Source organism: Rattus norvegicus, chromosome 2 (genome assembly GCF_036323735.1).
Source record: "Rattus norvegicus strain BN/NHsdMcwi chromosome 2, GRCr8, whole genome shotgun sequence".
NCBI lineage: Eukaryota > Metazoa > Chordata > Mammalia > Rodentia > Muridae > Rattus > Rattus norvegicus.
In genome coordinates this window covers 72,666,200-72,679,259 of record NC_086020.1, presented here as the reverse complement: position 1 = coordinate 72,679,259, position 13,060 = coordinate 72,666,200, and the positions used below count along the sequence as shown (strand labels likewise).

The 13,060-nt window shown below is 35.6% G+C and overlaps 1 protein-coding gene and 1 pseudogene across 1 annotated transcript in view; both read right to left on the bottom strand.

The window, feature by feature from the left end:
• The window catches only part of Cdh12 (cadherin 12), a 1,234,181-nt gene that overhangs the window by 756,780 nt on the left and 464,341 nt on the right, over positions 1-13,060 (bottom strand). The window lies entirely within an intron of this gene.
• Positions 9,891-10,014, bottom strand: LOC120101346 (small nucleolar RNA SNORA17; annotated as a pseudogene).

The window sequence follows — 13,060 nt, the reverse complement described above, 5'->3', positions numbered from 1 at the left end:
GACTCAACTGTCAAAGATAATGAAAAGTGGAAAAAGCTACTGGTCCAAAACATACAGGTCATCCAGGACTCAATGATGAGATCAAACCTAAGGATAATAGGTATAGAAGAGAGTGAAGACTCCCAGCTCAAAAAACCAGTAAATATCTTCAACAAAATCATAGAAGAAAACTTCCGTAACCTAAAGAAAGAGATACCCATAAGCATACAAGAAGCCTACAGAACTCCAAATAGATTGGACCAGAAAAGAAACACCTCCCGTCACATAATAGTCAAAACACCAAACGCACAAAATAAAGAATATTAAAAGCAGTAAGGGAAAAAGGGCAAGTAACATATAAAGGCAGACCTATCAGAATCACACCAGAATTTTCGCCAGAAACTATGAAGGCCAGAAGATCCTGGACTGCTGTCATACAGACCCTAAGAGAACACAAATGCCAGCCCAGGTTACTGTATCTTGCAAAACTCTCAATTAACATAGATGGAGAAACCAAGATATTCCATGACAAAACCAAATTTACAAAATATCTTTCTACAAATCCAGCACTACAAAGGATAATAAATGGTAAAGCCCAACCTAAGGAGGCAAGCTACACCCTAGAAGAAGCAAGAAACTAATCATCTTGGCAACAAAAAAATGAGAAGGAAAACACACAAACATAACCTTATATCCAAATATGAATACAACAGGAAGCAATAATCACTATTCTTTAATATCTCTCAATATCAATGGACTCAACTCCCCAATAAAAAGACATAGATTAACAAACTGGATACGCAACGAGGACCCTGCATTCTGCTGCCTACAGGAAACACACCTCAGAGACAAAGACAGACACTACCTCAGAGTGAAAGGCTGGAAAACAACTTTCCAAGCAAATGGTCGGAAGAAGCAAGCTGGAGTATCCATTCTAATATCAAATAAAATGAATTTTCAACTAAAAGTCATCAAAAAAGATAAGGAAGGACACTTCATATTCATCAAAGGAAAAATCCAGCAAGATGAACTCTCAATCCTAAATATCTATGCCCCAAATACAAGGGCACCTACATACGTAAAAGAAACCTTACTAAAGCTCAAAACACACATTGCACCTCACACAATAATAGGAGGAGATTTTAACAGTCCACTCTCATCAATGGACAGACCATGGAAACAGAAATTAAACAGAGACATAGACAGACTAAGAGAAGTCATGAACCAAATGGACTTAACAGATATTTATAGAACATTCTATCCTAAAGCAAAAGGATATAACTTCTTCTCAGCTCCTCATGGTACTTTCTCCAAAATTGACCATATAATTGGTCAAAAAACGGGCCTCAACAGGTACAGAAAGATAGAAATAATCCCATGCGTGCTATCAGACAACCACGGCCTAAGACTGGTCTTCAATAACAATAAGGGAAGAATGCCCACACATACTTGGAAGCTGAACAATGCTACACTCAATGATAACCTGGTCAAGGAAGAAATAAAGAAAGAAATTAAAGACTTTTTAGAATTTAATGAAAATGAAGGTACAACATACCCAAACTTATGGGACACAATGAAAGCTGTGCTAAGAGGAAAACTCATAGCGCTGAGTGCCTGCAGAAAGAAACAGGAAAGAGCATATGTCAGCAGCTTGACAGCACACCTAAAAGCTCTAGAACAAAAAGAATCAAATACACCCAGGAGGAGTAGAAGGCAGGAAATAATCAAACTCAGGGCTGAAATCAACCAAGTAGAAACAAAAAGGACCATAGAAAGAATCAACAGAACCAAAAGTTGGTTCTTTGAGAAAATCAACAAGATAGATAAACCCTTAGCCAGACTAACGAGAGGACACAGAGAGTGTGTCCAAATTAACAAAATCAGAAATGAAAAGGGAGACATAACTACAGATTCAGAGGAAATTCAAAAAATCATCAGATCTTACTATAAAAGCCTATATTCAACAAAACTTGAAAATCGGCAGGAAATGGACAATTTCCTAGACAGATACCAGGTACAGAAGTTAAATCAGGAACAGATAAACCAGTTAAACAACCCCATAACTCCTAAGGAAATAGAAGCAGTCATTAAAGGTCTCCCAACCAAAAAGAACCCAGGTCCAGACGGGTTTAATGCAGAATTCTATCAGACCATCATAGAAGACCTCATACCAATATTATCCAAACTATTCCACAAAATTGAAACAGATGGAGCACTACCAAATTCCTTCTATGAAGCCACAATTACTCTTATACCTAAACCACACAAAGACCCAACAAAGAAAGATTACTTCAGACCAATTTCCCTTATTGACGCACAAATACTCAATAAAATTCTGGCAAACCGAATCAAAGAGCACACCAAAACAATCATCCACCATGATCAAGTAGGCTTCATTCCAGGCATGCAGGGATTGTTTAATATATGGAAAACCATCAACGTGATCCATTATATAAACAAACTGAAAGAACAAAACCACATGATCATTTCATTAGATGCTGAGAAACCATTTGAAAAAATTCAACACCCCTTCATGATAAAAGTCCTGGAAAGAATAGGAATTCAAGGCCCATACCTAAACATAGTAAAAGCCATATACAGCAAACCAGTTGCTACCATTAAACTAAATGGAGAGAAACTTGAAACAATCCCACTAAAATCAGGGTCTAGATAAGGTTGCCCACTCTCTCCCTACTTATTCAATATAGTTCTTGATGTTCTAGCCAGAGCAATCAGACAACAAAAGGAGGTCAAGGGGATACAGATCAGAAAAGAAGAAGTAAAAATATCACTTTTTGCAGATGATATGATAGTATATTTAAGTGATCCCAAAAGTTCCACCAGAGAACTACTAAAGCTGATAGACAACTTCAGCAAAGTGGCTGGGTAAAAAATTAACTCAAATAAATCAGTAGCCTTCCTCTACACAAAGGAGAAACAAGCCGAGAAATTAGGGAAACAACACCCTTTATAATAGACCCAAATAATATAAAGTATTTCAGTGTGACTTTAACCAAGCATGTAAAAGATCTGTACAATAAGAACTTCAAGACTCTGAAGAAAGAAATTGAAGAAGACCTCAGAAGATGGAAAGATCTCCCATGCTCATGGAGTGGTAGGATCAACATAGTAAAAATGGCCATTTAACCAAAAGCGATCTACAGATTCAATGCAATCCCCATCAAAATAGCAATCAATTTCTTCAAAGAGTTAGAACAACTTGCATATTTATCTGGATACCATGATAAAAAACCCAGGATAGCTAAAACTATCCTCAACAATAAAAGGACTTCATGGGGAATCACTATCCCTGAACTCAAGCAGTATTACAGAGCAATAGTGATAAAAACTGCATGGTATTGGTACAGAGACAGACAGATAGACCAATGGAACAGAATTGAAGACAAAGAAATGAACCTACACACCTATGGGCACTTGAATTTGACAAAGGAGCCAAAACCATCCAATAGAAAAAAGATAGCATTTTCAGCAAATGGTGCTGGTTCAAGTGGAGGTCAACATGAAGAAGAAGGCAGATTGATCCATGCTTATCACCCTGTACAAAGCTTAAGTCCAAGTGGATCAAGGACCTCCACATCAAACCAGATACACTCAAACTAATTGAAGAATAACTAGGGCAGCATCTGGAACACATGGGCACTGGAAAAAATTTCCTGAACAAAACACCAATGGCTTATGCTCTAAGATCAAGAATCGACAAATGTGATCTCATAAAACTGCAAAGCTTCCGTAAGGCAAAGGACACTGTGGTTAGGACAAAACTGCAACCAACAGATTTGGAAAAGATCTTTACCAATCCTACAACAGATAGAGGCCTTATTTCCAAAATATACAAAGAACTCAAGAAGTTGGACCGTAGGGAGGCAAATAACCCTATTAAAAATGGGTTTCAGAGCTAAACAAAGAATTCACAGCTGAGGAATGCCAAATGGCTGAGAAACACCTAAAGAAATGTTCAACATCTTTAGTTATAAGGGAAATGCAAATCAAAACAACCCTGAGATTTCACCTCACACCAGTGAGAATGGCTAAGATCAAAAACTCAGGGGACAGTAAATGCTGGGGAGGATGTGGAGAAAGAGGAACACTCCTCCATTGTTGGTGGGATTGCAGACTGGTACAACCATTCTGGAAATCAGTCTGGAGGTTCCTCAGAAAATTGGACATTGAACTGCCTGAGGATTCAGCTATACCTCTCTTGGGCATATAACCAAAAGATGCCCCGACATATAAAAAAGACACGTGCTCCACTATGTTCATAGCAGCCTTATTTATAATAGCCAGAAGCTGGAAAGAACCCAGATGCCCTTCAACAGAAGAATGGATACAAAGAAAATATGGTACATCTACACAATGGAATATTACTCAGCTATCAAAAACAATGACTTTATGAAATTCATAGTCAAATGGTTGGAACTGGAAAATACCATCCTGAGTGAGGTAACCCAATCACAGAGAAACATGCATGGTATGCACTCATTGATAAGTGGCTATTAGCACAAATGCTTGAATTACCCTAGATGCCTAGAACACATGAAACTCAAGATGGATGATCAAAATGTGAATGCTTCACTCCTTCTTTAAAAGGGGAATAAGAATACCCTTGGCAGGGAATAGAGAAGCAAAGATTAAAACAGAGACAGAAGGAACACCCATTCAGAGCCTGTCCCACATGTGGCCCATACATATACAGCCACCCAATTAGACAAGATGGATGAAGCAAAGAAGTGCAGGCAGATAAAACCCATGTAGATCTCTCCTGAGAGTCACAGCAAGAATACAACAAATACAGAGGCGAATGCCAGCAGCAAACCACTGAACTGAGAACAGGACCCCCGTTGAAGGAATCAGAGAAAGAACTGGAAGAGCTTGAAGGGGCTTGAGACCCCATATGAACAACAATGCCAAGCAACCAGTGCTTCCAGGGACTAAGCCACTACCTAAAGACTATACATGGACTGACCCTGGGCTCTGACCTCATAGGTAGCATTGAATATCCTGGTAAGATCATCAGTGCAAGGGGAAGCCCTGGGTCCTGCTAAGACTGATTGTGATTGTTGGGGGGAGGGAGGCAATCGGGGGTGGATGGGGAGGGGAACACCTATAAAGAATGGGAGGGGGAGGGATTAGAGTGATGTTGGCCCATAAACCAGGAAATGGAATAACACTCGAAATGTAAATAAGAAATACTCAAGTTAAAAAATAAAATAAAATAAAAAAATAGATAAAAGATCAGTCTGAAAATGAACATTAATTCCTTTTTTCATAATTCTGATGGTCTACTGAAAAGTGACCCTTCAATATTTCTAAGGAGACATCAGGAAAAATACCATCATCTTGGTCAGAGAGGAAAGAGAAATGCTGGAAGGGAGCAAGGTATCACGTAACTAGTAGAGGGATGAATTCCCAGTAAGGTATAAAGAACACAGTGTCTAAAGAACAGATTGACTGCTGAGGGCAGAGATTGCTATGGAATGTGTTTCCTATGGATCTTTAAGAAGAAAGCAAACAGGTAGCACGTACCATTCAATTAGAAGACTAGAACCTGATTCCTACATGTTTAACTCAGTCATGACTTGTTAGGCTAGAAAAAGAACTTATTTGTGAACCATTCATTTTAATCATGTGCACTGTAGTAATATTTAATAGTTCTAAATTTGTCTATTTATGGCATATTTATCTCTTCTATTTTGTATTAAAACATTTTTAATACTATATATGCTGATTATGGGTTTTCTTTCCCCACATTCTCCCAGATCCTCTTCACCTACCCTCATATCATCCATAATCATATCTTTTCTTCTCTCTCATTAGAAAACAAAGTCATCTAAAACTCTAAAATAATATAAAATAAAGCAAAACAAACTGGAATCAGAGTGAACAAATGAAATAAAAAAATTCCTAAATCACAAAAAAATGGTTTCTCCAAGATTAATTTATAATTTAAATATAATGTAGTAAGATATAATATTTAATTATCTTATTTTATGTGGTATCACAAAGTTCTTGTAGGGGAGAATTTAATGATTGAGGAATTTTAAATATGATGTATTAGTCTTTTCCCAAAACACTAATTATAAAAGCTGTTTCCTTACATGTATTATTTAATATATCAAATTCTAAGCATTAAAAAACTCTGTGTATATTTGTGTGTATATGTGTGTGTGTATACATTCATATTTCTATCTACCTCTAGCTATTTATCTCTTCCTGGATATGAGTGTATATACATCATTAATAATTAATTAATTAATAATTAACGTTAAAAAATTAATGTTTCAGATTTGGAAACCTAAATCTTTGTTTTCAGTTCTTTCTGCATCTAAAGTTTTCAGAGACTATAGGTTATAGTAGAGCTTTTAATAATAAAAACCCCTGCGGAAAGAGAGCTAAATACCCAGAAGTGCGGACAATCCTGAGACCACAGCACAGACTGCCAGCCACTTCTGCCCACCTTTGCCCACATCCCTGGTGCAAGAGGAAACTGCATAGTGCCTCTAGACACAGGAATATAGGAGCAGTCAGGTACAGGAGCCCATGGTCCAGGTCTGTGCCCAGAACTGAACTGAGCCAGTCAAACAACTCCTTGCACCCATATCCTGTTTGGGGGAGAGCTAGACCCTCAGAAGTGCGGACACCCTGGAGGACTCAGAGGAGACTACTCTCTGCTCACATTCTAGATTCAAGAGGAAAATGCCTGGCGCCACCTGTGCCCTTGTGCACAGGGACCTAGGAGCAGTAGGAGCAGGACTTTTCTGGTTGCTGCCCTTGCCAAGAGCTAAAAGCCAGTCACCAGGAGTGACTACAGGCCTGAGAGCAGAACACTTTGTTCTCATCACTGGCTTGAAGAAAACAGGAAAACAGGTCTACAGGAATGCTGACAACAGACCTACAGGAGGGTCAAGCCACCATCAGAAACAGCAAGACAAGCTAACACCAGAGACAACCTGATGGCAAGAGGAAAGCACAGGAATCCAAGCATTTGAAATTTAAATAAGAAATACCCTATTTAAAAAAAATAAGGAAAATAAATGAATAAATAAATAAAATTGTTCCTTCTTACACAGCAAAAGAATAAAAATAAAAAATAAAAACCCTTGACCTTCTGTTTTATAATTTTGTTATAACATAAATCCTGTATAATTTTACATGTTAGAAACATTTATGCTCATTTTAGTAATAGATCATGGCTCTGTAATCTGTGATCTATATATCTTAGCTAAAATCACTTTACTTTTCAAATTGTTGTTAGCTTGTAAGAGAAAGATGATAGAAAAGAATATTAATACATAGATAAACATTCTTCCACATTTGCCTAAGTTATGCATTTGATTAAAAACAGCTACAGCAGATATGACTTTCTAACTAGTAAAATGAAGCTCATGCATCAAAATAATGACTAACCTTTAACATGATCTATTGTACAGCATGATACTTGTAGAAACCAGTAAGTAGAGAATACTTATGAAGGAAACACGTATGAGGAAACACCATTTGCAATTAGAGACATTCATTCAAGAATGTCAGTAGCTCTATGTGTATCCTGTGTACTATTAACAGCTAGTAGTGGTGTTATAAAATTTGCTGTTATAAAATATTCAATGTGAAAGTAAAAATTAACTATGGGAAATATTTTAAAGTTAATTCCAATTGAACACCCTATACTCTGTTAAAATCATATGAGAGTGTGTGAAAACTCTTCTTACTTTCTCCAGCATATAATCTAGCTAGAACTTATATCCATATGTTTTAGTAATTTGATTAAAATGTACTGAATATACATATAAACTATTCTTCTAAAATGCTTACAACTTTCTATAACTGATACATAAATTAACTCTTTCCAATGACTAGTTGATACGTTTCTATGACCTCTTGAAATCCCACATACATTTCCAGTTTATATACAAGATTCCCTACAATCCAAATTCTAAATATAGGAATGCAATTAAAATAAACAATTTAAATCCTGAGCATATTTTCATGACATGAAATATTATCTTTAGAAGAGGAAATAGAATGTTTCAAATGATAAGTCTATTTACAAGCAGTCACATGCCTTTCTTCTACAGAATGAAGTCAGCCTTGTCAGACCCACCAATCTGCTGGTTGTGCATTGCAAAAACAAAGACAGTGCTGGATTCAGATGTCTTCACTCATAGGTTACAGATAATGATCTTAAACTATGCTAATAAAATGTCAATTACTGTTTTATTCTTTTTGTCAGCTTTATTTAAAATTAATTGTCTTTTCTATATCCATTGCATTTGTTATTATTAAAGACAAAAATATGTGGGCCATAATGAAGCAGAATTTTTTTTACATTTTATTCTTTTTATTAACTTGAGTATTTCTTATATACATTTCGAGTGTTATTCCCTTTCCCGGTATCCGGGCAAACATCCCCCCCCCCCCCGAAGCAGAATTTTAATGGTAAATATGTGAGTTTTCCCTCAGCACTGGATCTTGTCATTTTGTCAATCGTCCTGTACTTTAATGTACAGCGCTAAACATAGTTAAGGCTACAAGTTACATGTAAATCCATTAGTAATAATGTTATAATGTAATGCTTATATTCCAAAATACATATTATGGTTACACATTAATATGAGAAAAAGTTTAAGCTGCCTCAATATAATCATTTTTGCTTCTGAGAATGCTATGGTTCCTTGTGTTTTAAATGCTCAGGCCTGAGGTGAGGCCTATGTGATTGTACATAGCCCAGAGCACTTACTCATTCCTCCTCCACTTCTTTTGCATAAAGAGAATGTGTATCATGTGCCATGCACTCTTGTTATATACCAAAATCCTGATAGGAAGTGTAGGCATAATGTTTGTGTACAGTGTTAACATTTACCCTTACGTTATTCAAATGTTGACTTCTCTGCCATTATATCTTGTTTTAATGGACATGATATTGTAATACCAAGAATCTCCTACCTCAAGTTCATGTAAACAGTTTATACTATTTTTTCTTTGCAAGGTCAATAAATACTGATCACCCAATGGCTAGACAGAATGTAGAATAGGGTGGGACCTGTGAAAATCAGAGGAAAAAGAGGAGGGGAGAGAAGAGTCAGATCAGGAAGAGGATGGAGGATTTGGAGCCATGAGGAAGGGAACCAGAGAGGCAGAGAGACAGATTCAGAGAGATCATGGAAACACACCTGAAGCTCAAATTGCCAAATCAATAATAATATGCAAATATCATGGCGTGGGCCTGATAGATAGTGAGAAACTAAAGATAGATCACTTGATTGCTCAGCTATTGAAGTGCAGTTTTAAATAAACCTCAGTTTCTCTGTGCAGTGATTGGCGACTAGTAGAAGGTAAAGAAATACAGCTGCCAGATTGATTTACTCTAATATTTATAATAAAGATTTACAAGGAGGGTTTATGGATAGGGTCTAAGCTCTCTAAAACTCTGAAGCAACTTAAACCTTTCCTCTAATTAATTGATTTTTAATCTCAGGTGTTTGGATTTAAAAAAAAAGAAATTATTGGATTTTTGTGAATTTCACCTAATGTACCCCAAGCCTACTCACTTCCCCTTTCCCTTGCATGTGGTCCATAGCTTGGAAACTTTCACACTGACAGATGCAGATGGCATCATGGGCTATATCAGGATGTCCCTCACTATCCTCAAGTCTCCATTTCTGCCTCTTCATTGTGCCCACATCCTGCTGTTTCTCTTTCCCTTCAATTTCTCCACCACTTGCTTGCGCCTGGGATTTCTGATTTCTGGAGTTATCTCAGTAGTGATCTCAGGAGTGCTATGCCTCCTACCTGTTCAGTATGGCATTAGGCAGGGGTCATCTTTGACATGATCGGTGTCCCCAGGCCTATGAGGCACTGGACCAGTGGTCATCTCTGATTTATTTTTTCCAAAGAATTTTAGACTACTAATGATTCAAATATTCACAGGTCAGAAAACTTGGCAAAGGCATAGCCTACTCTCACTTGGGGAGACACATGCTACATAGCAGACACACCTGGGACACCTCTATGGGTAGGTTCAAGTATTTATTATACAAGAAAAAATGCTGAATAACATTAATGTTAAAAACAATAATATTCATCCCACTGAGCTACAGTAGCCTAAAATAAAGACAATTATATACCAATACAATGATACTGAAATGTATGTTTGGAAGATAGTCTGAGGATAAGTCTATAAAATTAGAATAGATGAGTGTGGGGTAATATAGACAAATGTCCCATTTATTTTTTAGTGTAGATCACTCAAAGACAGCTCTTTGTAAAAAACCTTTACAGAAACAACGATATATTTGAAAGAATCTCTACCAATAATATATAAGACGCATAACAACCTTTGTCTTGAAAAAATATAGCAAAGTATGCGCATAAATGGAAACTGGGAAGAAAAAGAGTAAATATATAAATACAAATGAACATAAGTCTGAATAAATGTCAAGAATATTTTTCATTTCTTGCTTGTAGCATTTATGCAACACTGGGAAAAATAAAATTAAAAACTTTGATTCATCTTTTTTTCTCCTTTGTCAGATACTGCTAGAAAAATGAATCTAACTGATATCTATTTGTGGAATTGTAAATCAATATAATACTCTATCCATCGGCTAAGGGATTGTTCTTGTATGAGCCACTTGCATTTTAGAGAACTACAAGGAAAGGAATTCCACCTCTCTTCATAGTGTATGCTCTTAGGATTGTGTGTGAGTGAGAAGCACATTAATCCGTAAAGTATAACTCTCAATCTACCAGTCTATCTCTAAAGACACCACTCTCTATCTCTATCTCTATCTCTACCTCTACCTCTATCTCTATCTCTATCTATCTATATCTCTATCTATACCTATACCTATACCTATACCTATACCTATACCTATACCTATACCTATATCTATATCTATATCTATATCTATATCTATACCTGTACCTGTACCTATACCTATACCTATACCTATACCTATATCTATATCTATATCTATCAATATCTATATCTATATCTATATCTATATCTATATCTATATCTATACCTATATCTATACCTATACCTATACCTATACCTATACCTATATCTATATCTATATCTATACCTATACCTATACCTATACCTATACCTATATCTATATCTATATCTATATCTATCTATCTATACCTGTGTCTATATCTATATAGTGCCCAATATGTTAGCACATATTGTTCCTTCACACTGTCATTGTTATTCAGTATTAATGTTATTCATTCCTGAAATTACTAAACAATCTCCCAATTCTAAATGTTATTCCTCTGTAATTAACTTGCCGCTCAGCTCACTCATTCTTTCCTCCTTCCTCTCTTCCTGCTTGTCTTCCTTATCCATCCTCTGAGTATTTGTCTGAGTACAGGAAATGAATCTAGGTTCCTGTGTCCTAACAACAATAGCACATATCCTTAGTCTACTGTTCAATTATCTTGTTAGGTTTTCTTGTTTATCACCATGATAGCCACATTATTCTCTTGAATACCATGGCTTATTTTTATGAAGTGTTTTAGTCAGCAAGTTCTTTGAAAGTATGGATTTTCCCATTAATTATTTTCATGTCTGTTCTTCCACTTTCTTAATACATACTTTAATTTAAAGGTTTTTTTCTTCATTTGGTTCACATTGTGCACAACAGTGTCTGGTGAGACAACATGTGTTCATTCCTTTATTAGCTTCTACCTCCTATGGAATTTACCTCTATTTATTCCCTCTACCAGACTGTGATTTGGAATGTCACAGAGAAAGCTTTTAACCTTTACTATATTGATTTAATTGGTCAGGGTAATCGATGACATCAATAGTTAAAATTAATAGGAGAGTAATGTGATTTTTTTGGCTTTTAATCCACTGATAACCAAGCTAAATGCTTGATCAAAAGAAATTATACATATCAGACACAGTATCTATACAAATTAATGTCCACAGTGTGGCAACAAAGAAAAACTTAATCCAGAAAGATTCTATATCTTTCTTCTGTCTTCCTATTGAGTATTTTCAAGTAGTTAATTTCATAATCAATGGCCAATTTAGTACAATTTGAAATCATGTTATTTGAAATGCTTTAGTATCTAATGACATGATAAAGAAGGAATCTAGAAAGTATTATTTAGTTTTAAAAATACTGCAGGATTCAAATTGTGTCTTATGCACATTGTCTGTGCACATATGATACCATAATTATATGTACTTCACAGGTACATTATTTATGTTTATATATTATACAAATTATTTTTCAATTCCAATAAAATTGTACTTATACACAATGTGGAAGCAGGTGTCAATTTGAATCTTTAAACTGAAGTGAAAATTGCTTAACTAGTCTTAACGTCTCATAGTCACAACACATGGAATATCATATGTTGAAAAGCAGGATATTGCATTTAATAAAATAATCGAAAGTTGCTGAAAGCTACTCATATACATACAGACATTCATAAAGATTTTGTACAAACTGCCATGCATTTTATTCCAAACAGTGAAAAATAACTTGAATAAGAACTTTTCAGTTAAGGTCTCAAAGGGTTGAAGTTCACTCGACACCTCTGATCTTGGCAGAATAAATTTTTGTGTGAGATAAGCCTTTAACACCAAAAAATTTATATTTTTTCTGATCTTAGAAAAATCTCTTCCATCCCCTCTCCTACATTCTTTACATTCTGCTTTTCTGATGAACACACTATGTCCCAGAATTATTCTATGATTTTGGTGAATGCATGAAGGGCTTTATAAAAGAACAAACCATGAACAATGTAATAGAGAAGGGTACTCTATGTACTACTTCTTTTTATTCTACCCCAAATTTGCAGAAAATTGACCTATTCTTTCAAAGCTAAGTGTGACTTTTATTTGGTTTATACTTAGATTAGCATATTTGGTTTAGATTAGCATACTTTATTGATTAGAATAAAATAATCACATAATACAAAACTCACATTCCTCTCCTCTTTCTTGTAATAAAACCCTATGGCATCAATATACTGTGCAATCTTATTTCTAAAAGTTAAACGTAATCTTAGATGTTGATAAGACATTGAAGAGTGTAGACCTACT